Source organism: Equus quagga, chromosome 2 (assembly GCF_021613505.1).
Source record: "Equus quagga isolate Etosha38 chromosome 2, UCLA_HA_Equagga_1.0, whole genome shotgun sequence".
Lineage (NCBI taxonomy): Eukaryota > Metazoa > Chordata > Mammalia > Perissodactyla > Equidae > Equus > Equus quagga.
The window spans coordinates 51,798,620-51,826,163 of NC_060268.1; the positions used below are offsets into that span (position 1 = coordinate 51,798,620).

At 35.7% G+C, this 27,544-nt stretch overlaps 1 protein-coding gene across 7 annotated transcripts in view; it reads left to right on the plus strand.

Moving 5' to 3' along the window:
- Positions 1-27,544, plus strand: part of TCF12 (transcription factor 12) — a 346,407-nt gene that overhangs the window by 174,753 nt on the left and 144,110 nt on the right. The gene's annotated exons all lie outside the window — the stretch shown is intronic.

Below are 27,544 nucleotides of genomic sequence, written 5' to 3' on the forward strand. Positions count from 1 at the left end.
GTTTTGTTCTGCAATAGTAAAGTTGTACTTTGAAGGGTAGTACTTACCACCTAAACCTGATTATTTTATTTTGGCAAAATCTTTAAGATTAGCCATTCTCTATATCTCCCCCTAATCCCTGCACAACACCTCTCCTTCCCCTCTCTCTTTCTCATATGAACTGATGATCATTTCAATATGAAATGATTAAGCCCAAGTTTTTTCTTTCCTTGAGTTTGAATGCTGTTCTTTTTTTTTTTTAAGTGATGATTTTACCTTTTTTGCAGAACCGATTCAAAAGAATCTCTGTTTTATGACATTACTTTTCCTTCTTGCTCATGCTGAGGCTGAGCACAGAAGCGTTATTTAATTTGTCTTACTGGTTGTAGGTGGAGTCATGTAAATATGACGGTTTGTGTGATTGACATTGATTTCATTACTTATTCTGTTTCTTAAGGACGTGACCTATATTGTGATCTTAGAATTGTCCTTTGAAGACACAGTCATGCTAATCTAAGTGGATTACCCAAATCCAAAATCCTGGTGGTCTGCAATTTCTTTATAAATAATCTTGCTTTGCACACTTTGTTTACTTCCCTTATCCTCTATAAAGTGTTGAGGAGACAGAGTCTGATATTCTAGTGTGGATTTTGCCTTAGGTAATTACCAGTTTAAAGCCAAAATCATGGAGTTTGACACAAGAGTAAAAAATCTAATCAGCAATAAAACTTGTGTTTAAAATGACAATTTGTTTCAACATAAATGCAAATGAAAATGCTGGTTTTATATATATTATCATTCCAGGTAAAAATCAGAATGAATTTTAATAAATTTAGAACAAAATAATTACTCTTGCATTTGGCTAGGAAAAACTTTCTAATTTAACTTTTTAATTTTTCATTGATTTTTACCATCAAAGTAAAACAGATATGACGTTCCAAATAATTTCCTTTTGTAGTATAACTTTTCCCCAAGTAGCATTTAATTTATAGTAAATGTGGTAGAGCAAGCTGTAGTCAATGTTTTTGTAATTTCAGATTGAACTAAGCTTCCTTAATTGAGGCTATAACTCTGAATTGTGAAATATCAGAAATTGCCCTTTTTTATATTTATGTTCTTACCTTTATTCTTAGCTCACAGGGATGACTCTTAAGCCCAGTAGAATGCATCGTTAGCACAGCTTTACACCAAAGTGACTGTTAAAATTGTAGGGGTAAGTGTGGGAGTTAAATGAAATCTAAGAAGTATGAGTGTCAGTTGCTTGCTCTAAGCAGCCCTTGACTAAAAATATTTCTGTAATTCAGTTTGAGGTAACATTTTCTTAGTTGGAGCACTTGAGAGCATATGTGCTTGTTGGTTTCTTCAGTGTACAGATAATTATTAGAATACTTTTAATAGTCATCCATACCCTGTGTATAAACTTAGCATTTGAAATTAAAAAACCTCAGATTTATAAACAGATTGATCCTTTCACAGTACAAAGAAAAAACTCTGCATTCATCTGAACTACATTGTACAGGTGCAGCTATATATTTTCATTTTAAGTTTTAGCTACCTAATCTTAAAAATGTTAATTTACCTGTAAGGAAAGGGAAAATAACCCTGAAAAGATAGGCAGATGTGTTCAAAAGGATTTCTCTGGTCATGGCAATAGCTTATTTGTTACACTTCCTTCCCTTTATTTTTAGTGAAAGTAATCAAATGAGATATCTAACAACAGTTTGGTCTAAGCAATGTACATGACAATAGCTTGCTTTTGGAAATGCATGTCTCTTATATTGTAAAGCAGTTTCATACAGCAGCAGGCAATCCCACTTCATGTTAGTTGAAGTAATTGACCAAATCTGTGGGTTTATAGCATTCAGGAGAGTTGTAGTGGATAGATTCACTTTTCTAGCCATTGGTAATTTAAGGGAGTTTCAGGCTAAAAACCTATGTTGTTAAAGTGCAGCTGAGATGTGCATGGCGGTATTAGAAGCATTTGGAATTGTTGATACCTAATCACCATAACCGGTAACACTTCAGAGTAGTGCTGTGAATGATGTATACTCAGAAACTGTTAAAGCTAATAGGAAAGCAGTAACATATTTCATCCTTGCTGTCAATGTAAAAACACCATTAAGGGGGAAGGGGATCGTATGTCTAGGGAATGTTGTTATTTTGCGTATTATGTTCGGCCATAAGCACATTTGCCTGGAGAAATAGTGGATTATAAAGTGCCACTATCTTTCATGATGGAGCTCTCAAACACTTTAATGATTTTGCACATTGCAAAAATGAGAAATGTTATCTAACAAGGGTTGATAACGATTCAATAATGATCAATTTGCCACAGAAACATGCATTTCACTATTCATTTAGATATTTTGAAGTGTTTTACACAGAAAGTTATTATCTTGGATCATTTAGTGTTTCTTTTTAATGAATTCCAGAATTATCCAGTTGACTTATCAGTATGGAAAAAGGGCTTTTCTTATGTTTCAAGTGAAATAAGTACATCCTTTTGGCACATCACTAAGTAATTAGCATAAAACAGTTCTGTACTCTATTGTAGTAAATCTGCAAAGCTTTGACAACAGCAATGAATTGAAGTAGTATCACGAAATAGTCTTATCTATTTCTAGCCTCTTCCAGCTTTGGTCCATTTTTCCACCCCGGTCCCCTTGTTAATTTCAGTAATATTTGCTTTCCTTTACCTGTTGTTGATTAGATGTATTTTTGGTGATGGTAGGATCAGTTTATTAATTGGACATGAAAAGAATTATTTCGTAGAATTGCCTTCCTTTGATTTCCAAGTGATTGTGAAATGAACTATTCTTATCTTTCTACCCCTCCATGTTTATCAAAGCTTTACTTGTTTTAGGCTGTGTGTGCATGTGTTGTCAACGGGAAATGTAAGGCAAGATATTACCTTCAATTTTCCTCTTTTCTAAGACCTTCACTGTGTTCCTTTCTGAGACCTGTTTTGCCTCCAGAGATGTTTTGTTAATATTTTTTCTTTCAGAGAGTGAAAGCAACATGTGGTGGTATAGGAAAAAATGCAGAGCAGAGAGTTAGGTGATCTGGAATTTAATCTAGATCCTGAAAGTAACCTTCACCTTTTTGATAGGATACTGCTGGGTAATCTTGAAGGTCTTCTGCAGCTCTAGAATTTTGTAATTCTATAATGTCATGTACCTAATATCTTTTACTCAACCCTGAAAAGGGCTACCACTAGAATTATAATTGCTATTTGGCAAATGATAAAACTAAGGCATTGGAAAATTGTTTTTTCCTGAAATCACAGAACCAATAATTGGCAAAACTGAATGCAGAACCCATGTCTCCTGACTTCTAGTCATGTATTCTTTCCATTGGGCACACTAGGCATGTAAAGTACTTGTTTTCTCTGTGTGATGCTCCTAGGTTTTTACTAACTCAGCCTTTTCCTAAATTATAATTATGGAGACACTGGTCTTGAGAGATAACCATGAAAAAAAGTTTCCATAGTGACATAACTTTGGAAAGCATTGTATATCATGCGCCCATATACATATACATGGGCACATGATATGCAATGTGAAATTTTGAGTTTCTTGCATGAGATTCAGATTGTACTTTGGGATTTTAAAGACTCTGGAAAAAAAGGAAGGAAAAAGAAAAGTTTATTTATCTTTGTTCAGCCCATCACATCCCAGATTCAGATGACACACAGCAGCCTTTTTGTAAAAAGCATCGTTAGCCTCCAGGGAACTATTTTTCCATGGAGCATGTACTGGGAAATGCTTGTAGGTTGTTTTAAGGGAAAAATAAAAGCTAATACATGAAATTTCTCTGAAATGTGAAATAGCACAATGTTAATAATATTGCTGTATATATTTTTATAACTCATTTCAGGCATATTAGCTAATTTAACAGGTTGGGTCCAGTTGTTCGAGTACATTATTATTAAACCTCTGTTTATAAGTATTTGACTTATGAACAAACCAGCTGTCCTTCCATTGATGTTGAAGTCTATTGCTCAACCCTCCCCTTCTTCTGTACCTCAGAGTTTAAAGGGCCCCTCTAGTAGCAGCTACTATGTTTTATTTTCATTTCATTGTGGATTACATAGGTTTCTATGGACTTGTCTTGGAATTTAAACCCAAATAGACTTTTTTTCTATATATTCAGTGTTTTAAGTGACCAAATTTCAAAGAAAACTCTTTTGTATACTTGATCCTGCCTGCACTATAATTTATGATTAATCCAGAAGTCTCCTAGAGTTAGAAAACATGTAGAATCACCATTCTCAGAATATCAAAGCACAATAGAACTCTGCCCTCAGAAGGTCTCTGACTTTGATGTACATGAAGTTCCTTTACTAGATGAGATAATGAAAAGTACTGTAATTGTGTTTAGAGGAAACAGTATGGCTTATTGTCTGGTTTAACAGTATTTCATAAGAATGAGCCCTTCATATTTTCTCTGATGTTTTATTAATTTCAAATCTCAAGAAAGGATATGAGTTATATATTCCTTGATCTGCATTCTCTGATCTTTGTCTCTTACAAACACAAAATGTTGACACTGGAAGAAACTTGAATGAAAGAGACCTAGTTGCCATTTAAGAAGCCACAGCCAAGAAAAATGAAATGAGTAGTTAGTTAGGAAACATAGACCCAACCCTCTTGATTCTAATTTAGCTCACAGCCCCTTTCTGCTACACTGCTTTTTTTCTTTTTTACCTCTCACATTCAACCATTTTCCATTTGCTCCTTTTTTACATTATAGCTCTTATATCTTGTCTTCCTCCTGCTACTGCTTAGACCCTCATTAACCAGTCTGAATATGTTCCTCCTTCTCCTTCATGTACCCATTCATCCCTTTATTCTGCCCTTAACTGTGTGAAAATACTGTATGGCAGAATATATAAGTGAACGAGATTTGGTCTTTCTTTACACACACTACTATTTTCGTATGGTGGGGGAGGTAATTTCAATAAGTATTATAGATGGTAGAATGAGTGATACAAATTGTTGTAGAAATTTAGAAGAGATTAACTTAAGGCACAGCCAGAAGTGATCAGGAAAAATTTTATTGTGGAGTAGTATTTAATCCAGTGTATTAGTCAGGACTCTCTCTCTGACAAGTGACAGTAATTAACTTAAGCTATGTTCAATAAAAAGTGGTTTATTGACTCATATCCCAGACAGCTAGGAGTAGATTGATTTTAGGCATGGTGGATCCAGGGATTTAATGTTATCCCGTCTCCCTCTTTCTCCTTAAAAGTGTTTGTTGAGAGAATGAGATAAAATTGGAGAGACAAATTGGGGCAAGAGGAGATTTGAGAAGTGGTGCAGTGTTCTTGTCTCTTTCTCTCTACTTCTGGATCCTTCACTCCAGCCTTTTTTAATTGTTCTAAATTGTCCTTTCTGGCTACCATATTACAGGATACCTTATTCCTTAGTGGTTTGGATTGTTTTCTTTCAATGCAAATATGCATCTTATTTATAATACTCTTTCTGGCAACATCATCACTTTCCATGCCCCTACCCTGCCTCCACAACCTGAGAAGCAGCCTCCCTTGATGGTTAAAATGACTTTTGATAGCCATTCTTTGTGAAGCCATGCCTGTGAGCCAGAGATGAGCTAATGGCTTCTTTTCTACCCAGTCTGGGAGAGACCAAACGAGTCCTAGTGCCTCACTTTGAAAGAGATTCCCGAGTTTCAAGAGCACTCCTGTATAGACTCAGGTCACTTTTATTTAAGATTAATTAGTCCTGGCGTGAATTACTTAAAAGAGTTACTTGGAATTACTTTTAAAAGTTGTCAAGATTTCAGAAGATAGAGGGAAAAAAATGTTTGGGGCTTTATTTTGAAAATTAGAACTAAAATTAGAAAGTAATATTAATAAAACAAACAATAATTTATGTCATCCACCAGGTCTTAAGTGAACAAAGAATGAATTAATTGTTGAGTTTTTGGGTATATTTTTTTCTTCATAAAATTGTATGGTAATATAGAAATATCTTTTACTTCACATTTGAACCTTGTTGATTTTCTCTTTAGTTATTAACTGACTAACTCAGGTCCTGCTCTGTCGATAGTTTTTGTGTTTGATTACATGGTTCTTTTACATGATTTTAAAGGACTTCATAAAATTTTGAGTCTTTAAATGATATTCAACTTTCATTGGATTTCTTTTGTATTTGTTTTGTATGTTGGCATATTTAGCAAGAGATTCACCAACACCACCATTGACTCTGGCCTGAGATAGCCACGCTATCTGTGAGGGATGTTTCATTGGGATTTTTTTTTAAGTTATCTAGTCATTTGTCATGATGTCACACATTGGCTTAACTCTGCAACCTTGCAAACTGGTAACTCTATGGACTCATATAAGGAGGACCACCTATATGTATATTTTTTAATATATTTTTTTAATCATTTACCCAGTCCATTTGCTCATCATCACTTGTGTGTATGTGCTCTGTGATCAACAGTAATCTTTAATGATCTTCACAGTTTTATAATGGATCAGTGGATGAGTGGTTCTTCCTTGAATCTTCCCATTGTTTGTGTCTAACTCTAGCCAAGTGAACGTGAACTCTCAGGGTATTCTGAGTTCTGCCTGTAGTGGGGTGGGTGACGGGCTGTGGCTGCTTGGTTACTGAAGTACAAAAGAATGATTTTTTTTAAAGGAACTTTTGTAGACTTTACAGTTTTCCTAGATATGTATAATCTCAGAAGCACACCATGGCACACAGTTGAGAATTTGGGCACTATTTTGATTAGGAAAAGTCCTAGAGCAACATTATCAGATAATGCCTTCTATGTGGTATTATTTCAGATTCACTGCTTATGGTTATAATGATGCATTTATCATTTACTATATGTTTTTGATTGTTTTATTAAAAATAAATGCTTAAATACTAAATTCTCATAGAATGTTCCAGCTTGAATGATCTTAGAGTTCATCTATGTGGTTCTCAGTTGGGGGCATTGAGAAGTATACGATTGTCATAAAAACTGAAAGTAGGGGGAGGTGTAACTGGTACTCCTCATACCCTGGAAACTCTGGAACCTCTTTCAGAATGAAGAGTTCCCCAGTACTAGCTTGGTTAGTTGTCACAATCTTTATGCAAATTTTTATTAGCCACCAAATAAAAGTGAACTTTTTAAAAATCTGAAAGCATATCTTGAATTTTTTTGTTTAAATTGTAGAAATGTTATTGTTGGGAGGTATTCATGGCATTTTGATCCTGCAGTTGTACAGGTTTTGTACTATGTTGCTATTATTTAATAAGCTTCACATTTTAGGTGAAGCTTCTCAAACGACTGTTGCTTATTTTGAGTGTCAATCCACCATTTTTGTAATCTCCTTCATGTCTCAGATCTCTTTTTTTCTTACAAAATCAGCTTTTGCTTTTCATAACTCACATTTTCTGTGACTTCCAGGTTGGTTTTGTTTTGTTTTGCTGTTGTTATTGGGGAGTTTGTTTTTATGAACAGTAGAACTTACCATTCTACCTATATTTTAGGGCTTAAATATGAGTTTTTAGACATATATATGCATATGTATGTATATTATGTATTTACATATATATGAGTTTTTACATAATTTCTTCCTCTTGAAAAATGTTTTTGGCTATTTCCATATGCGTGGTGTGGTGAAGTATGTAGCAGTCATTCTTATATTCGTACTAGTTTTTCACTTTGAGAATACCTCTAGAGGATTGTCAGACTCCTCAGATTGTGTGAAATTTCTAGGAAGTCACAATTAAATGGGAGTAGAGTACCAGGCCACTTCATAGCAAATTAAACCAATTAGTTTATTTATAGTTATAAATTTTATTAATTTCTATTACATACTTTTCTACACTGGTCCCTGAGATGAGGGGTCAGCAAACATTTTTGCAAAAAGCCGGATAGTAAATAGTTTAGGGTTTACAGCCCAGGAGGCAAAATCAGTGATGTTATATAGGTACTTATATAAGCATTTAAAAATGTAAAAAACTATTCTTAGCTCATGGGCTGTAAAAATAACAGTTGGTGGCCTGGATTTGCTCTGTAGGCTGTTGTTTGCCAATCTTGTTCTAGATAATTTAACAAGAGTACTTTAAACAAGTAGCAACCCTATCAATTTGTTGAAGAGGTAATAAATCATATATGTGAAATTCTGTGGAATATACCAGTATTATTTTGTGTTTCTGTTTTGTTTTGTTTTGTTTTTAATATCCAGACATGCTGAGTGGTGGTGGTGGTAAATTATTTGTAAACTTTCCAGGGCTTCATTGCCTTTATATAGAATGGTAAGTTGCCTATTTGATGAGTTGTTTTCCTGTTGTTTTTGTCTTCAAATATGATATGGATAGTTGGCTTTCTAGACAAATCTCAAATTTCCTTCATCTGAGATCCTGTTATTCCCTTAGTTTTCTATAATCTGAAATTTTAAAAAAAAAACCTCTCAAAATAGCAATATAAAAGTGTAGCTGTAGTGATTTGAAGTACCACATTAGGAGGGGGAAAGGTGAAAATTAGGTGACTCAGTGGCAATGTGGCAGTGCGGCAACTCTGTAGAGAGCAGTCTTCAGAGAATAGCTGTGGAGAAGAGTCTATAGAGAGAATCTGTGATGAGAGGTTAGCTTGAGAGTGGCACGATCATCAGAAAAGTGTACTGTTGCTTTAGGGAGAGTCTTACTCCCAACTTGGGAATCTCCCCAAAGAGTGTATGCAATAAAAATATAACATTTTCTAGGCTTGTATCTGAACAGTTTTTGTAAGATAAATGTAAATTGTGGATTTTTGTTGCAGTTCATAGAATGTATATTTTAAAAATTTCCGGTATAGTGCTTAATGGTTGGTGTTTGAGAAATGTTCTGATTTGATATGCTATTCATCTTCAATTTAAGCCTCTCTTCTATCTGAAAGATTGAAGAGAAAATGTGGTGCTATATTTGTTATGATAATTTTTATAAATTTTTGCTCAGGTTTACATAAAATGACATATGCTCACACCAAAAAATTCTCATCTGCTTTTTATTTTCCTTTCATACAAGCTAATGGATTTCAAAGAAATTAGCTTATGTTGTCATTTAGTGACGACATTGAGTGCGGAGCATTTTTACTCTTAATATGCATGCATGCATACGCATTTTTATCTTTAGACAAGATAGGAGCACATTAAGTATAGGCATTGTTTTATTTAATTTTACAGTAAGGTGTCAATTGGGTGCCTTTTAAAAAATTATCTTTAGGTCTTTTACATAGTTACTGGAAAACATATCTTCAGGTACTGGCATAGTAGCAGGTGGCTGCTTGAAATTTACTTTCTCCCTAGAGGTATTGGAAGGATATATGTATTTATACATTCATAATTTTTATGTTGTTGTATGTATCCTCTATATCTGTTTATCTCTCTCTTTTAATCTCTCCCTGATTCTTTTGGTCAACTTGCTGCATCGAACAGTTTTAGGATGTTGCAGCTCATCTGAACTTCCCAACTGTTTTCTTTATCCAGTGTGCTTTTAACTTTCCAATTTACCATGATACACCTGGTGGAAGGAAAACAGTGCCTCACACACACTTATGCAGATGAATTTATATACCCATTAAAAAGATGCGTCATATCTCTACTTAGCTCTGCCAGTAAAGAATTTAACCTAAGGAAGTGATTGAAAATTTACATTGGGAATGTAAAATGGTACAACCATTCTACAAAACATTTTGGCAGTTTGTTATAAAACTAAACATGTGATTACCATACAACTCAGCAATTACACTCTTGAATATTTATCCCATAGAAATGAAAACTTATGTTCCCATAAAAACTTGAATATGAATATTCATGGCACCTTCATTTGTAATGGCCAAAAACTGGGAACAGTCCAAATATCCTTCACTGGATAAATGGTTAAACAAACGGTGGTACACTCATACTGTGAAATACTATTCAGCAATAAAAAGGAGTGAACTGTTAATCATTGCAGCAGTTTAGAGTGATCTTGAGTGAATTAGGCTGAGTGAAAAAAAAGCACTCTCAAAAGATTATATACTGTATGATTCCATCTGTTTACTACTCTAGAAATGGCAAAATTATACAACAGATTGTTAGTAACCAGGGATTAAGGAGACACGTGTAGTTATAAAAGAGTAACACAAAGGGATCCTTGTGCTTATAGTACTGTTCTGTATGATGATTGTGGTGGTGGATACAAGAACCTACACGTGTGATAAAATTGTATAGAACTAAACACACACATGCATGCACACACAAATGAAAAAAACTGGGGAAATCTGAATAAGATCAGTGGATTGTATCAATGTCAGTATTCTGGTTGTGATACTGCAAGATGGGGGAAATTATGTAGAGGTTACCCAGGATCTCTCCATTATTTCTTACAACTGCATGTATATCTACAGTTATCTCAAAAGAAGAGTTTAATTTAAAAGTACATATACAAATAGATAACTGAATATATAAATAAATTAATTGAAGGAAGTTAAAAATTGCAGGAGAGTAGGTTATGGAATGCAGGAGGGAAGAGGATGTGCAGAGATTATTTTTCTAGAAACGTTTCTAATGGAAATCTAGACCAAAATAGTCACCCTGGGGCCTATTAAATTCCTGAAAGTCCATGTATTTCAAGGCAAGAATGTCTCTTGAAATTTTATTTTTAGGAAAATGTACAACTCTAATAGGTGATATTAGCAAGTGAGAAGAAGAATCTTTTTGTCAACATTTGTCCTTCACTTTGTGTGCGCAGCAGTATCATATCTTTGGGCAATAGGGAGTGGGAAACATCAATGACCAGAAGCCTTATGTGTGTTCTTGAGAACGTCTAGGAAGTGAGATAATCTGTGTTTCAGAATTGAGTATTTACATGGAAAAATATTAGCAAGAGCGCAGCATATAAACAGTGGGTGCCTGGGGTAAGGGAAAGATGGTCAGCATGTAAGAGAAAAATATTAGCAGGTCTCAGAGTTCATTTTTTAGTGATAAACTTCACTTAGGGCTGATCCTTGTCACCTTTCTTCCCCTCTACAGGCAACGTAGAAAGGTTCAACAACAAATTTTGCCTGGGCCTATACTCACTTTTATTTGAGTGAGAAATGAGGTTTGAGGATTAGGTTGACTACCATTTATAATCTCAATTAGATGTGAAAAATTCCCTCCTCTCCCCTAAAATGCTAATCCTACTTAGGAAATTCTTCTGCAGTTTTCAGTTTTTTTCAGTTTTTCACTAGTCACGAGAATCTAGCTCTATAGGAAAGTTTGAGAATCTAGGTGAGGCTATTCTAGTGATCCCTGGGGTTAGGTATTTTAGGCAAACAACTCTTTATAGGGAGTTATGGCTTGGAGTCTCTTGAGGTAACTGGAGGGAGAACAGGAGAGGGTTCTTAGAAATAGAGCTGAGAAAAACAAGGAGGCTAATTCATAACTTCCCCTTAGATTTTTAAAAATTCACGTAATTTGTCAAATTTTCTCTAAGCTTTTAGAAAGTTCTGGCTTTTAAATATGGGTACAAAGAGCCAATAATAAATAAAAATATACTTGTCTCTGTTGTCAAAAATTTTGTCATTTGTGAAAAATAAACGCTTTAATTGTGGATCTTTAAAAATCATAATATACCATAGTGCATTATAAATTTAAAATTTTTAGAAATATTTTTTAAATGGTTAGTATTATGAATGTGGATGAGTCTTTGGGGGCAAATTTTTTGTATATGCGAAAGCTGAAGTAAAAACAAACAAACCCTTACTTAAAAAGAAGTTTAAAATGAAGTGGCTAAATCTCAAATTTCCCTTTTTGCTTCAATGTGTCAGTTAATCTGGCTGTGGGGGTATATTTATCTCCTGTGAAGCCCACTGATGCATGCAAAGCTGAGCAGAGCACAGTTTTCCCCAGTGGGTCTTCTTTCTCTGGGCAGTTGTAGCTGTGCTTCCGTGTGTGGGGTCAGCTAGGGAAAGCTAGAAGGGCTAAGATGTCAGCTATCCTAAGGGTACTAAGATCCTATCTTAGGAGGAAAATGGGACATCTGATCTTTTAAAAAATGTATTTCTTATTTCTTATGAGGCAGTTAGCTGGAAGCATGCACAATAATTATTAATATTGTAAATAGGACAATCTGTTAAATTCTGTGGTATTTAAATAATAATTCTATAATTCTTTGTAGTTAGCTTATGCTTTCCTGTAAGAGTATTATAATTTGTTTGTCTTAACATTAAATATTTTAACTTATTGTTATATTTAGTTAGCTTATTCTTGTATTTAGTGTTTTAGGTTTTTGAAATGAATATTGAATACTATTGTATACCACAAATGAATAGAAATTGTCAAAGGCAGGTTTCTTCTTAAAAACTGTTAAAGTTACAAGATTTATTTATTGTCATTAAATATTCTCATTTAATTCATTTACACATTACCAGAAATCACAGTGGTACTTAAGTCAACCGTAAAGTGTTCCTACTCGATGCAAATACACATGTAAGGTATCTAGAACGCAATCATTTGTGAAGGAGCAAAATTAAAGAGGTTAGAATGGCCATCGAGCTGTATATAATGGATGAAATAATATTTTAATTCAAGATCCAATTGGTCCTGATAGTTCTAATGAGAAAATATGTAGATCATTTAGTGTCATAAGAAACCAGACTATGGAAATTTGGAAAAAGTAAAAATGATTCCTAAATTACCCAGCAAGTTGTAAAGATGTAGCTTTCTCAGCATGTGTACTCATGCTAGCATAACAATGTATAATATATCTGATTAGTGTCATAATGGATTGCCTTGAAAGATAATTGTTCTAAGGGTCAATAAAGAATGCAGTAGGAAAGATTTAATTAACATGATCAATTTAGGTTCAAAAAAACCCAGGATTTTGTGTTTATCTGATTATTAAGATTTTATTTTAAAGAATTCTATTTTAAAGCATTATAAGTGTCGGTAGGGAAAAGGACTATACTTTTGCCTATGAAAGCACTGGCAGGATAGAGTAGTATTGTCACAAATAATGTGAAATTATAAAATACTGAATCTTCTTGGCATGTGTTAATAGTCTCTGATCTAATGTGTATGATGTTTTCATTTTTAATACAGAATCTAAACAAATGCTTATGCACTTGAGAAACTGGAGTCATCTTTTCACAGTGTCCATTTTCTCTATGACTAGGCTCTTAGGAATTTGGTTGAAGGTTGGTTGGTTTGTTTTTAATTGGTGAGAGTGAGACTTTTGTATACAGGAAAGAAAAGAATGCGAGGCTAGTAATGTAGGCTGCTGCCTTCTGTCCAGTTCCACAAAACCCTTTAATGTAAGAGGCTCAGTCTGTCTTTATAAGGTTGTTCAGGCTGTACCTAGACAGGATGGATACATTGGCTGTTGAAAGCTTAAAATGGACTTGGTTCATCTTGTACAAATGAGAAAACTGAAATGTTAAAATTGAGATACTTGGAAGCCTTACCTTCAGAATATTCCCAACATTTATTGAGTTATTAGGGGAAAGGGAAAGAAATTGATGTGATAATAGGAGATTCAGGTTGCAGTGTGTAGGTTACCTGGCTAAAATCATGAGCAGAAATGTAGAGTTCCAGTGAATGAGGAACATGTTTGGATTCTCTCTTTTGGTTTTTTTTGTAGGTTGGCCCTGAGCTAACATCTTGTTGCCAATCTTTTTTTTTTTTCTTCTTCTTCTCCCCAAAGCCCCCCAGTACATAGTTGTATATTCTAGTTGTAGGTCCTTCTAGTTCTGCTATGTGGGACGTTGCCTCAGCATGGCCTGATGAGAAGTGTCAGGTCTGCACCAGGATCCAAATTGGGGAAACCCTGGGCTGCCAAAGCAGAGCAGCACAAATTTAACCACTCTGCCACAGGGCCGGCCCCCTACATTTATATTCTGTCCCGGATGGAGTGTGCCCGATGTTATTCTCATGAATAGGGTCTTGAGATGAAGGCGCATTTGAATGTTCTTTCTTTTCTAGCTTGCTCTGATCCCATTCTAGCTTTTTCGTTTGTTTTAAAAATGGAGCTTACCTGTGGCAGAACTGGTTAGGGCTGAATTGACTTACTTCTTGTTGGTTTCTTGGTGGAATTTCTTGTTATTTCACCTTGGAGATGGGCATGGAGCAGCTGAATCCCAGTGAGTTTCAGGCCAAACTCTATGAAAACATAGTACCTGTAGCTTTTCTTAGGGATTTGTTGCAGGCATAAAAAAGAAATTTTGGATTCACTTGAGATCGTGGCAATTGCTTACCTTCCCTAAAGCCTGAGAGAGGTAATTTAGACCTCTCTGTTTTGGTGTATGCTTGTTGACACAGAACTGATCAGCAGACCTTGATAAGATTTCATAGTTTCACTGTGTGAGGTAGAGGAATTGATAGGTTTGGTTTATGTTTCTTAGAAAATAATAAACACTTTGTAAGTGGGGAGAGGGCCAAAAGAGAAGAGTTACTAAAAAGTGGCATATGAACAAGGGGCCAACCCCTCTCTCCTCTGCTTCTTTTAGATACCGGAAAGAAAGAACTAATAACCTTCCGGATGATCACAGGAATATACCTGGAGTATAGTTTATATTTTCTATAATGTAATTTAGAAGGTAGGGAGATCCTCTACTGTTCCGCACATCTTGGGAAGGTAGAAATGAGGAGTTGTACTGGAAATTTTTCAGTCCAGAAACGTTATCCTTCTGACAGCTGACGGCTCTAGCTCCCTAGATTTGAGTAGGAAACCCTGGGGCTGGGAATGTCCCCCACGCTAGACTAGCCCTGTGACCTGACCTCATTAGAATTTTCAGGTGATCTGACTTTCCAGTGATCTGGCACTAATAGTGCAAAGAAACTGAGCTTCAGGTAGCTTTTTTAGGGATAGGCCCTAGGTTAATAACCCTGTGCCTGAAGGTGGATGACTACTTTAGCAGATAATTTGGAGGAAGGAACACTACTGCTTGGAATACCCTCAGCTATTTTTCGTGAGTGATTGTGCATGGCCAGGCTGCAACTTGATCTCAACAACTGTTCAGATACAGAGGAGCTGCACAAGGGCAGCTTAGATTGCTGTATTCTAGGAGTGTAGCAGTTGAGGTGCCCTTCTTTCAGCAAGGCCTAGGTGGCCTTGATTTTCTGTGGAAAACCAGTGGACAGGTAATTCATTTTTATGAAATTTATTTGGTATAGCACAAATTCTAATAGTTTTTCTTGTAAGAATTTTAATACACCACCATCTCTTCATATTTTACTGAGTGCCTTCTATATGTTAAACACTGTGCTTGAGAGTATGGGAAATACCAAGTTGAAAAAGACAATGTTCTTTTCAAAAGAACTACTAGGGACTGAGACTTTGTACTTAATAAGCTTATAGTGTTATAAAAATAGAATATTGTCTAGACATTAAGTTCCAGATTAAGCTGTGGGAAGACAGAGCATTTGATTTAAGTGGGAGAAGAAAAATAAAATTCAAACTCATTTAACTTAAACATGATTTTTAGTTTGAATACTTTTTTAAGTTTTCAATTATGAATTTTGCTTTTTCATGACAAGAAGCTATCATAGATCTCTCCACATCATTGTCCTTTGTGCCTTGCCTACAGGGTAAACTTTAGGATCCTTAGCATGGCACTTATTAAGGACCTTCATTTTCTGGCTCAAGCTTCATTTTTTTACATCAGCATCTTTATCAAGTACTCTTCACTCCAGTCATGTCCTAGTGACTCTTTATTTCTAGAACTCTCATTCCTTTTACAGTTTTTTGCTTTGCTGAATGACATCAACTTTCTTCTTATCCATCAAGGATCAGCTCACATTTGACATCTGTGACTTAAGATAGAGGCAATCACTGCCTCTTTTGTACTTCCTTAATGCTTTGTGCAACTTGCTGAGTAGTATAACTTTTTATCACCTTTTATCATGGAGAGTTGTGTATACCTCTGTCTTTTTCTGCTGAGCTGTAAATTCCTTGAGTGCTGTTCTCTTTATTATTTATCTTCCTATCCATATCTTTTAGTATATGCCTGAAATATAGCAGTACCCAATAAATAATTAAGGTGACATTTCTTGAGTGGCTCTCCCTCACCTTTCAAGAAAGATGTACTGTAGTTCAGGGTCTTGTATGTTAGAAGATACAGAACAATCTGTGAGAAACAAATTTAGAGATGAAGCTTGGCTGTGGTCCTAACCTTAAAATAGAGTCTCGGGCTTTGGTACTGACCTTCTCAATAGGGATAGAGGACTTTAGTGACTGGCTTAAATTTTCAGAACCATATTTAAGCCTAACAACTAAATTTATTTTTGTTATCTCTTTTTGAAAGCATATTTATCTCAGTAACTTAAGTATTACTTTTTGCTCTTTGACATTTGAACATATTACTTGATGTTTTTAGTTATTACTTCATCAAGAGCTTGGTACATGGGGAGGTGGTTATGGATGGCAGTCATCCCAGGGTGCTTTTCAGCCAGTGAAAAAATTATAGGCTGTGTAACCTACTGTAATGTTTACATAAACAATTAGGATTTTAAGTGGAGGTGGTGGTGGGATGGGTGGTGTGGAAAGCGTTAGCTTTTGTAAGCATTTTTAGAATGCATGAATTTCTCTCAAGATTGGTTCTAGTTTGACAAAATCTCAATATTGATCCTTCCCACTCTTCTTCCCAAATAGACATTGTTCTTGGTTTCATAATATAGTTGGTTGACTTTTAAATTGTTTTATATCTTTTGGTACCTTTATGCTTTGAGCTGATAAGTATGTATTGAATAAATGAGTGAATAAAAGCTGTTCCTTTTAAACGAGGGGTTTTTTTAATGCAAAGAGGAAAGAAAATTGCAAATTGACATCACGCATCTTCATTTTACTCTGTTTATATTTATGTTACGTGACAGTAAAAATAAAACAATTATCACACAGAATTAAATGTCTGATTGAGCTTGTTTAAGCTGAGAATTTTGTGAGCTTTCAGATTTGTTCTATTTCTGTGATTTTAGAAAGTGAAGATTCTTTGGGGATCCATTTGCCTTTGTAGGGTAGGTAATGGTTTCCACTCTTTCTGTAACTGGAAAAATTAAAGAAGGTCGAAGGTTCCAAATTCTATTAAAAATTATAGTTTGATCACTGTTGATGTTCACAAACTTTAATGCATTTCATTTGACCTATTTATGAAATGAACTACATAAACAAATGAAATAGAGATGTATTTATTCTAGATATTAGCATCTGATCAAGGTAAATTAGAAATTCTACAATTTCTAAGGTATCAACATCACAATATGGTTTTGCAGTTATTGTGAAATTGGCAGTGACATCGGTAACATTGGCAACTTATAAGCAACTGGCTGTTCTCACCTACACACTTCTGTGGAATCTATTTTGAAAATACTCAGAACCTCGTTGAGATACAGATTATATTGGAAGAAGCTGTGACTAGAAGAAATGACTTAAAGGAGTAGGTCTGTAGGCAAATTCTTAGGAAAAACTGGTCTCTTTTTGCCTAAATTTTAATTTTGTTTCAGTGCCTTACATTCTACCATTGATTGGTTTGGGTTAATAAGCATAATCTGGGGGCCGGCCTGGTGGCACAGTGGTTAAGTTTGCACATTCTGCTTTGGCGGCCCAGGGTTCGCCGGTTCGGATCCCAGGTGCAGACATGGCACAGCTTGCCAAGCCATGTTGTGGTAGGCATCCCACATATAAAGTACAGGAAGATGGGCTCAGATGTTAGCTCAGGGCCAGCCTTCCTCAGCGAAAAGAGGAAGATTGGCAGCAGATGTTAGCTCAGGGCTAATCTTCCTCAAAAAAAAAAAAAAAGCATAATCTATCAGAATGTTAATGTATTATTAAAACTTAGTCAAGTTGGATTGCTTAATTCGTAGGGGAGAAGTTTTAATAGAGAAAGGGATACAGTCATTTTGGAGTGTGATATACCATAGGTGACAAATCACTGCAGAGGTCTACAGTAGAGTTGAGCACCCTGGTCACCAAGTGAGCAGAGGGATGCTAGATAGTAGGAGGGGATTGTACAATCGGAGATAAGAGAACGAAGTTATACTCCTCCTACCTGTACTCAGAAAAGATGGAAGAAAATTTCATTTTGCTTCTCTCTTTTGTCCAATTCCCAGGCTACCATTTACACAGGACTTTACTGTGTTGGAATCTGTTCTCATTGTTTCTGTAACAGTGTCTCATTTAATCCTCAGGAAAAACTTGTGAGATAGGTATTATTATGCCAGTTTTACAAATGCGGAAACCGAGGCACAATAAGATTAAGTATTTTCTTTCTTACTACATTAGTAGTGATAGGGAGATATTGCTCTCCTTCACTCCATAGCTTGTGCTTCTTAACGATCACACTATATTAATTCTGGGTTCCACATATGGACATTTTCTCATGTACAAATAAATCCCAGGTTCCTAATATAGCTGATTTATAAGTAACATTAGGGAACTCAGTGGTTCGTAAGTTATGTATTGCTTTTTACTCTGGTAGATATTGTTGCATAATATTTCCTAAGTATGGACTTTCTTTTAATAATTCTTTAGATGAAATATGAGAACTATAAGATCTTGTCCTCTGAGAGGTTACAGTTTAGTATAGTTTATATGATAATTGCCATTCTCATTTTATTTAGACTGCTGCATTATTTTATTCTCCCTTACATAATTTAATGGCTAGGAAACAGGTATTTTATTTAATTGTGATAGAGTAGTTGAGAAGAAGCCTGGGAACAGAATGATGAAGTGATTTATTAACAACTTTTATTGACTCTCTTTCTTGGGTGTGAGTTGATTTGAGTACTAAGTTTCCAAATTTCATCATTCTTTGGCATCAGTGTCAGACTTCTAGCCATGTAAATTTATTCTTTTAATGACAGTTTTATTTATGAGGAAAAATAGAACTGAAGTAGAAAACAATGCTTTATGAGAACGTCAACTGCCAGTATCTTTAAATCCCATAAAATAAAAGAGGTAGGAAAAAAGTATATTGATTTCTTCTTTATAGTAAAAATCAAGTCTATAATTAGATATTATTAACTTTGATAAAAAATGACCTCTCACATTACTATAATTTTAAAATCTGCCTTGAATGAGCAAAACTTCTTCATTACTGTAGGTAAGAGCTGCTCTCCTGCAGCATGATTGATTTCAGACTACCTGGGTTCAGATTCTGACTCTGGTTTCTTTATGTTCTTTATATATAAATGAGGATAGCAGTTATACTTAAGTTAGAGGATTGGTTTGAGAATTAAAGGACATATCAGTGCAAAGAGCTTAACATAGTACCTGGCACGTTGATAGTACTCAACATTCTCTGTTATTGATAAATTAAAATCTATAATAACATTTCCCTCAATTTTGGATAAAGGTCATGTTATTTCAATTAGAATCCTGTCACTAGGGGCCAGCCCCATGGCTGAGTGGTTAAGTTCGTGTGCTCCACTTCAGTGGCCCAGGGTTTGCCAGTTCAAATCCTGGACGCAGACCTATGCAGTGTTCATCAAGCCATGCTGTGGTGATATCCTACGTAGAAGAACTAGAATGACCTGCAACTTGGGCTTTGGGGAGATAAAAATAAGGAAGATTGGCAACAGATGTTAGCTCAGGGTCAATCTTCCTCACCAAAAAAAGGCATTAAAATAAAAAAGAATTCTGTCACTCTTAATATGAAAGCTGTTGTTAAAACAGTTGTATAATTTCAAAAGTGGTTTTATGGATCGCAAAAGTCACAGGAAAGCTTGCAGATATTTTTTAAAAGTTGTTTTTATTTTGTGAAGAGACCATATTCTACTGAGTAATCTGTCCACTGAAAAATAACAGAGAGGCATATTAAATAAACTTTTGTTGATAATTTTATTGAGTCATTTTTGTCTCTTGGTTTTATCAATTCTTGCAATGCAGAAGACTTATCTTGTATTCAGTACAGTGATCAATTTAATTGGCTCTGCAGCATTGGGGATGAGGCTGCTAGGCCAGGATGTATTTGGCAGTAGAGCAAGGCGAGCTTCAATGCTGATTATAACTCTGCCTCATCTCAATTGTGTTCTTTCTAAGTACAGACACAGCTTGGTCCCCTGGCAGTGACATACAGCAAACGTCAATAACAACCTTTGTAAATGTTAAATAAAAGAGCAAATTGAAGGGCAGTGATTCATTAGGAAAGAATTTTGTCTGAGCAAATTAATTCTTATTTCTGTTAACCCATGTTACAGAATCACTGACTGTCTCTTGAGTCTTTGGATGTGATTCAACTAGAAACTACACAGATGAAGGGCCTCTCTTCTCTTTAATGGGTGCTTTGGATTTGGGATACTTGCTGTTCATTTTGAAATATTTTGCTGTTCTTTTTTTCTTTTTCTTTTTTAATTATACTTTGACTTCTGGCCAATTTGATCAGCTTTAGACAGTGATGTTAACCTTAGTTTGCAGAGCACTTGCCAAAAACCTTCCTAAGTTCATATCTTCATTATAGATTTTTCAGTTAGTAATTGCAATGACCATGTGTGTTTTACTTCCTCAGACCCACCTGCCTGGATTGGATCAAATTGCTAGTCGTTCTACCTCTACAGCCTTACCAGGCAGATAGCCAAGCAGCCAATGTATTTTCAGATTTTTGTATCTAATGTGTTTTCCATTTCCTTTCCAATTTTTCTTCTTTTGCTCACCTAGTACAAAAGCAGCCTGTCTTTAAAGTTGTTAGCTTCCTAAAAATTCATTTTAACTGCTTTCACTAGCCAAAATTTGAGTTTGCATATCTGTGTATATACATAACCCTTGAAAATATTTTGTCCTTCCCTTAAGGACACTTAAAAAGAAATTCTTGAGATTTTCGAAACTGGCAATTTTTCCTTTTTATTAGGAGATATGACTGTATTACCTACCTAACACTGTCTCTGAATAACTCATTTGTTCTGTCATGTACTGTGATGGATTAATCATGAATTTGCAATTAATGAGGCACTATTTATTTCATGCATACCTCCAGAGATTTTTTTACTATCATCTACATAATGGACACTGTACAGTGCTGTGTTATTTTTGAGACTATCTAGTCAAATAATTGTAAACCAGCTAATATAATTTAACTTCCTTATTTGTATTATTTGGACACAAAATCAAGAAGTAGATTATCTTTTCTTCCTCCCGCTTTATCTAACAGCCATTACTCCATATGGAAACTTCATAGTACTTTGGATTTTGGAATATTGTAATTCATAAGGGAATGGGTGGTGTGATCACAATGTCATTGATGTAGCAGACATTTAGTAAATACTCACCAAGTGCTCCCTTGTCACTCCTAAATAGGAATTAATTTCTTCCTCTTCTTTCCCATAGTACTTTGGATCTCTTGAAAAATAAAGTCAATTGTTTACATTACTACATTAAACATTTTTTAACCACCAACCTTGTTTCTGTTTCAGAACCTTAGTGAAATATTCAGTCACTTCTTGCCTTGAGTCTTAGATCTAAATACTACCTACCTGCTTAGTTAAAATTGTTTCATGTTTGCATGTGTTTTCTCACACTATTTCCTCTAATTGAAATGCTCTCCATGCCTCTCTTTGATAAGTAATTCCACCACTTCATTTCAAAACTTACTGCATTTCTACCATTTGCTAGGTACTATGTTAGCTCCTTGGATATACATTGGTAAGGAAAGCAATATGACCTAGACTTCCTGAATTTTCAACTCGTACTTTAGCTTTTCAAGGAAGCCTTGCCTGAGCTCCCATCTTGGACTCAATGCTCCTTTTCTCTGTATCCATGGCATCTTGTACATGTTATTTTGAAATTTGCTATTTGTGTGCAATTACTTTAGACTGGAAGTTTCTTGAGGATAAGATATCTTGATTCATTTTTTCTACCCTGGGCCCTGTCTGATACCTGATTTACAGCAGTGCTTAAAAATTGTTTTTTGAGAGTTTTTTTTTTTAAGATTTTATTTTTTTCCTTTTTCTCCCCAAAGCCCCCCAGTACATAGTTGTATCTTCTTAGTTGTGGGTCCTTCTACTTGTGGCATGTGGGATGCTGCCTCAGCATGGCTTGATGAGCGGTGCCATGTCCACCCCCAGGATTCGAACTGACGGAACACTGGGCCACCTGCAGTGGAGCATGCAAACTTAACCACTTGGCCATGGGGCCGGCCCCTGAGAGTTTTTTTCAACTGTAGATAAATTATATGATCCCTATCATTGATGAATTCTCATGACTTTTAGCTATTTGTTTTGGCTGGTATTATGATTATTTGCATGCATATCTGTCTTTCCCACTAAATTGCCAGCTTCTTGAAGAATACAGTACTGTCACATTTATATTTGTGTTCCCCACCATACCTAATGCTACACATAATAGCTGTGAGAATGACCCTTTGTTTTTGCTAATTGTTCACTCCTGTGCGAGCCACCTGAGTGAGCAGTCAGATAGCATATGGGGAAATGGGGTAACTTCTGTAATGAGAGACTGGAAGAGCTTAGTTGTTAAGTGGGTTCAGAAAATACCTGCAATCTCTGCTGTGCAAGTGAGCAGCTACTGAAAGGTAATCTGGAGCAGCAGTTTTATGGATGTCGGTTTTTGAAACTGGAAGAAGTAACCTTCTTTAAGCTGTGGTCTGGAGCTGACATGAGGTCCAGAGGCTAAATAAATGATGACATCTACCAATGAGGTTACATGACTGACAGAGAAGCTGAGCTCTCTCTTCTAGTCTAGGACAAAGATGAAGCTTGACTTCACAGATGAGTAGAGCCAGACTTTGTTACTACTTACACAATACATTTCTGGTGACTGTAGCTAAATATGAACTCACTTCATTCTGAAATTAGAGCAATTCCATGAGCTTACCAAATTCATTTGAACATTAGTGCTCTTCTTTGAAAAGGATAATGTTTTTGGAGATGAAAAACACAATGGAGGAGATTAAGAAAAATCTGGCTCTCTGAACAGTAGGGCTGATAATATGGAGGACAGAATTAGCAATTTGGAGGATAGGAATATAGAAATGCTTCAGATAGAGGAGGAGAGAGAAGTAAGACTAAAAAGACAGGAAGAAACTCTCTGAGAAAATATCTGACTCAATTCAGAAATGCAACATAAGGATTATAGGTATCCAAGAAGAAGAGAAGGAGAAGGTGGCAGAAAGCCTGTTCAAAGAAATAATGGCTGAGAACTTCCCAAACCTGGGGAGAGAGCTGGAAATCCATGTGACAGAAGCTAATAGATCTCCAAACTTTATCAATATAATAAGACCAACCCTAAGGCATATAGTAGTCAAGCTTGCAGAAGTCAAGGACAAAGAGACAGTATTAAGGGCAGCAAGGCAGAAGGACATAACCTACAAAGGAACCCCCATCAGGCTGTCAGCAGATTTCTCAGTAGATACCTTACAGGCTAGGAAAGAGTGGAATGATATATTCAAAACTCTGAAGGAAAAAACTTGGAGCCAAGAATACTCTATCCAGTGAAGATATCCTTCAAATATAATGGAGAAATAAAAACTTTCTCAGATAAACAAAAGTTAAGGGAGTTCATCGCCACAAAACCCCCCGCTACAAGAAATGCTCAGGAAGACCCTCATAACTGGGGGGGGGGGGAAGGAAAAGGATTACAAAACCCTGAGCAAAGGAGATAAGTAGAAAGACAAAATGAGCAAATTGCAGCTCTTCATCAGAACAGGTTAGCAAATGCTTAAGTATAACATTAAAGATAAAAGGAAAGGAAACACCAAGAATAAATATAATATTGTCATTTTAACCACAAACTCACAACACAAGAAGAAAAAAAACGATCTGACAATAACAACCTAGAAGGAGAAGAGGAAAGGGATGGAGCGACTTAATCTAAGGAAATAATAGGCTGTCAGAAAATGGACTATCTCATCTATGAGATGTTTTATACAAACCACATGGTAACCACTAAACAAATAACAAGAATAGAGACATAAATTACAAATAAGAAGAAAGCCAATGTAGAAAACTACCTACCTGAATTGGTAGTCCGAAATTCGTGGGATGAGAAACAAAGGAAATGCAGGAGAGGCAGAAAACGAGTGATAAAATGGCAGCATTAGGCCCCCACATTTCAATAATCACTCTAAATGTAAATAGATTGAACTCTCCAATCAAAAGACACAGAGTGGCAAGATGGATTAAAGAACACGACCCAACAATATGCTGCGTCCAGGAAACACACCTCAGCCACAAAGACAAACACAGACTCAGAGTGAAGGGATGGAAGATAATACTCCAAGCTAATAGCAAACGTAAGAAAGCAGGTGTCGCCATACTTATATCAGACCAAGTAGACTTCAAGGCAAAACAGGTAAAGAGAGACAAAGAGGGGCAGTTAATAATGGTAAAAGAGACACTCCACCAAGAAGTCATAACACATATAAATGTATATGCACCCAACACAGGAGCACAAAAGTACGTAAAGCAACTATTAACAAAACTAAAAGGAAATATCAACAACAATACAATAATAGTAGGCGACCTCAGCACCCCACTAACGCCGATGGATAGATCATCCAGACAGAAAGTCAACAAGGAAATCGTAGAATAAAATGAAAGACTAGACCAGATGGACTTAATAGATATTAGAACACTCCATCCAAAAACAGCACGTTACACATTCTTCTCAAGACACATGGAACATTCTCAAGGATAGACCATATGTTGGGAAACAAAGCAAGCCTCAACAAATTCAAGAGGATTGAAATAATATCAAGCATCTTTTCCGACCATAATGCTATGAAACTAAAAATCAACTACAAGAAAAAAGCTGGGAAAGGGGCAAAAGTGTGGAGATTAAACAACATGTTACTGAACAACCGGTGGATCACTGAAGAAGTTAAAGGAGAAATCACATGTTATCTAGAGACAAATGAAAGTGAAAACACACCATGCTAACTCATTTGGGATGCAGTAAAAGCGGTCCTAAGAGAGAAATTCATCACAATACAGGCTCACCTCAATAAACAAGAAAAATCTCAGATAAGCAATCTCAAACTGCACCTGACAGAATTAGAAAAAGAAGAACAAACAAAGCCCAAAGTCAGTAGAAGGAGCGGAATAATAGAAATTAGAGTAGAAATAAATGAAATCGAAACAAAAAAGACAGTAGGAAGGATCAATGAAACAAAGAGCTGGTTCTTTGAGAAAATAAACAAAATTGACAAACCCTTAGCCAGGCTTACTAAGAAAAAAAAGAGAGAAGACTCAAATAAATAAAATTAGAAATGAAAGAGGAGGAATCACAATGGATACCACAGAAACACAGAAGATTTTAAGAGAATACTATGAAAAACTATACGCCAACAAATTGGACAACCTAGAAGAAATGGATAAATTCTTAGACTCTTACCACCTCCCAAAACTAAATCAGGAAGAAATAGAGAATCTGAATAGACCAATCACAAGTAAAGAAATTGAAATGGTAATCAAAAACCTCCCCAAAAATAAACTCCAGGACCAGACGGCTTCTCTGGAGAATTCTACCAAACATTCAAAGAAGATTTAATGCCTATCCTTCTCAAACTATTCCAGGAAATTGAGGAAGATGGAGCACTTCCTAACACATTGTACAAAGCCAACATCGCCCTGATCCCAAAACCAGACAAGGACAACACAAACAAGGATAACCACAGGCCAATATCACTGATGAACATAGATGCAGAAATCTTCACCAAAATTTTGGCAAACCAAATACAGCAATATATTAAAAAGATCATACACCATGATCAGGTGGGATTTTTACCAGGAACACGGGGATGGTTCAGCATCCACAAGTCAGTCAACATGGTACACCACATTAACAAAATGAGAAACAAAAACCACATGATCATCTCAATAGATGCAGAGAAAGCATTCGACAAGATCTACCATCCATTTATGATAAAAAACTCTCAATAAAATGGGTATAGAAGGAAAGCACCTCAACATAATAAAGGCCATATATGACAAACCCACGGCCAACATCATACTCAATGGGCAAAAACTGAAAGCCATCCCTCTGAAAACAGGAACAAGACAAGGGTGTCCACTCTCACCGCTCTTATTCAACATAGTACTGGAAGTTTTGGCCAGAGCAGTTCGGCAGGAAAAAGAAATAAAAGGAATCCAAATAGGCAATGAAGAAGTGAAACTCTCGCTGTTTGCAGGCGACATGATCTTATAATATAGAAAACCCCAAAGAATCCATTGGAAAACTATTAGAAATAATCAACAACTATAGCAAAGTTGCAGGGTATAAAATCAACATACATAAATCAGTAGCATTTCTATACTCTATCAACCAACTAACAGAAAGAGAACTCAAGAACCCCATCCCATTCACAATCACAACAAAAAGAATAAACTGTCTTGGGGTAAGTTTAACCAAGCAAGTGAAAGACCTATACAACGAAAAGTACAAGAGTCTGCTGAAAGAAATTGATGATAACATAAAGAGATGGAAAGACATTCCATGCACATGGATTGGACGAATAAACAGAGTTAAAATATCCATTCTACCTAAAGCAATCTACAGATTCAAAACAATCCCAATCAGAATCCCAATGACTTTCTTTACAGGAATAGAACAAAGAATTGGGCAACAAAAGAGGCCAAATTGCTAAAGCAATCCTGAGAAAAAAGAACAAAGCTGCAGGCATCACAATCCCTCACTTCAAAGTGTGCTACAAAGCTACAGTAATCAAAACAGCATGGTACTCGTACAGAAACAGGTGCACAGATCAATGGAACAGAATTGAAAGCCCAGAAATAAAACCACACATCTGTGGACAGCTAATCTTCGACAAAGGAGCTGAGAACATACAATGGAGAAAAGAAAGTCTCCTCTTCAAATGGTGTTGGGAAAACTGGACAGCCACATGTAAAAGAATGAAAATAGACCATTCATTTACACCATTCACAAAAATAAACTCAAAGTGGATCAAAGACCTAAACGTAAGACCTGAAACCATAAGGCTTCTAGAAGAAAATATAGGCAGTATACTCTTTGACATCAGTCTTAAAAGGATCTTTTCGGACACTGTGTCTTCTCAGACAAGGGAAACAACAGAAAGAATAAACAAATGGGACTTCATCAGACTAAAGAGCTTCTTCAAGGCAAGGGAAAACAGGATTGAAACAAAAAAAACAACCCACCAGTTGGGAAAAAATATTTGCAAATCATATATCTGACAAAGGGTTAATCGCCATGCTATATAAAGAACTCATACTACTCAACAACAGTAAATCAAACAACACAATTAAAACTGGGCAGGGGACATGACATTTCTCCAAAGGAGATATATGGATGGCCAATAGACACATGAAAAGATGCTCATCATCACTGATCATCAGGGAAATTCAGATCAGAACTACACTAAGATATTACCTTATACCCATTAGAATGGCAAAAATAACCAAAACAAAAGTAACAAATGTTGGAGATATTGTGAAGAAAAAGGAACCCTCATACACTGCTGGTGGGAATGCAAACTGGTGCAGCAACTATGGAAAACAGTATAGAGATTTCTCAAAAAATTAAAAATAGAAATATCATATGACCCAGCCATCCCACTACTGGATATCTGTCCTAAGAACTTGAAATCAGCAATTCCAAAAGACCCATACACCCCTAGGTTCATTGCA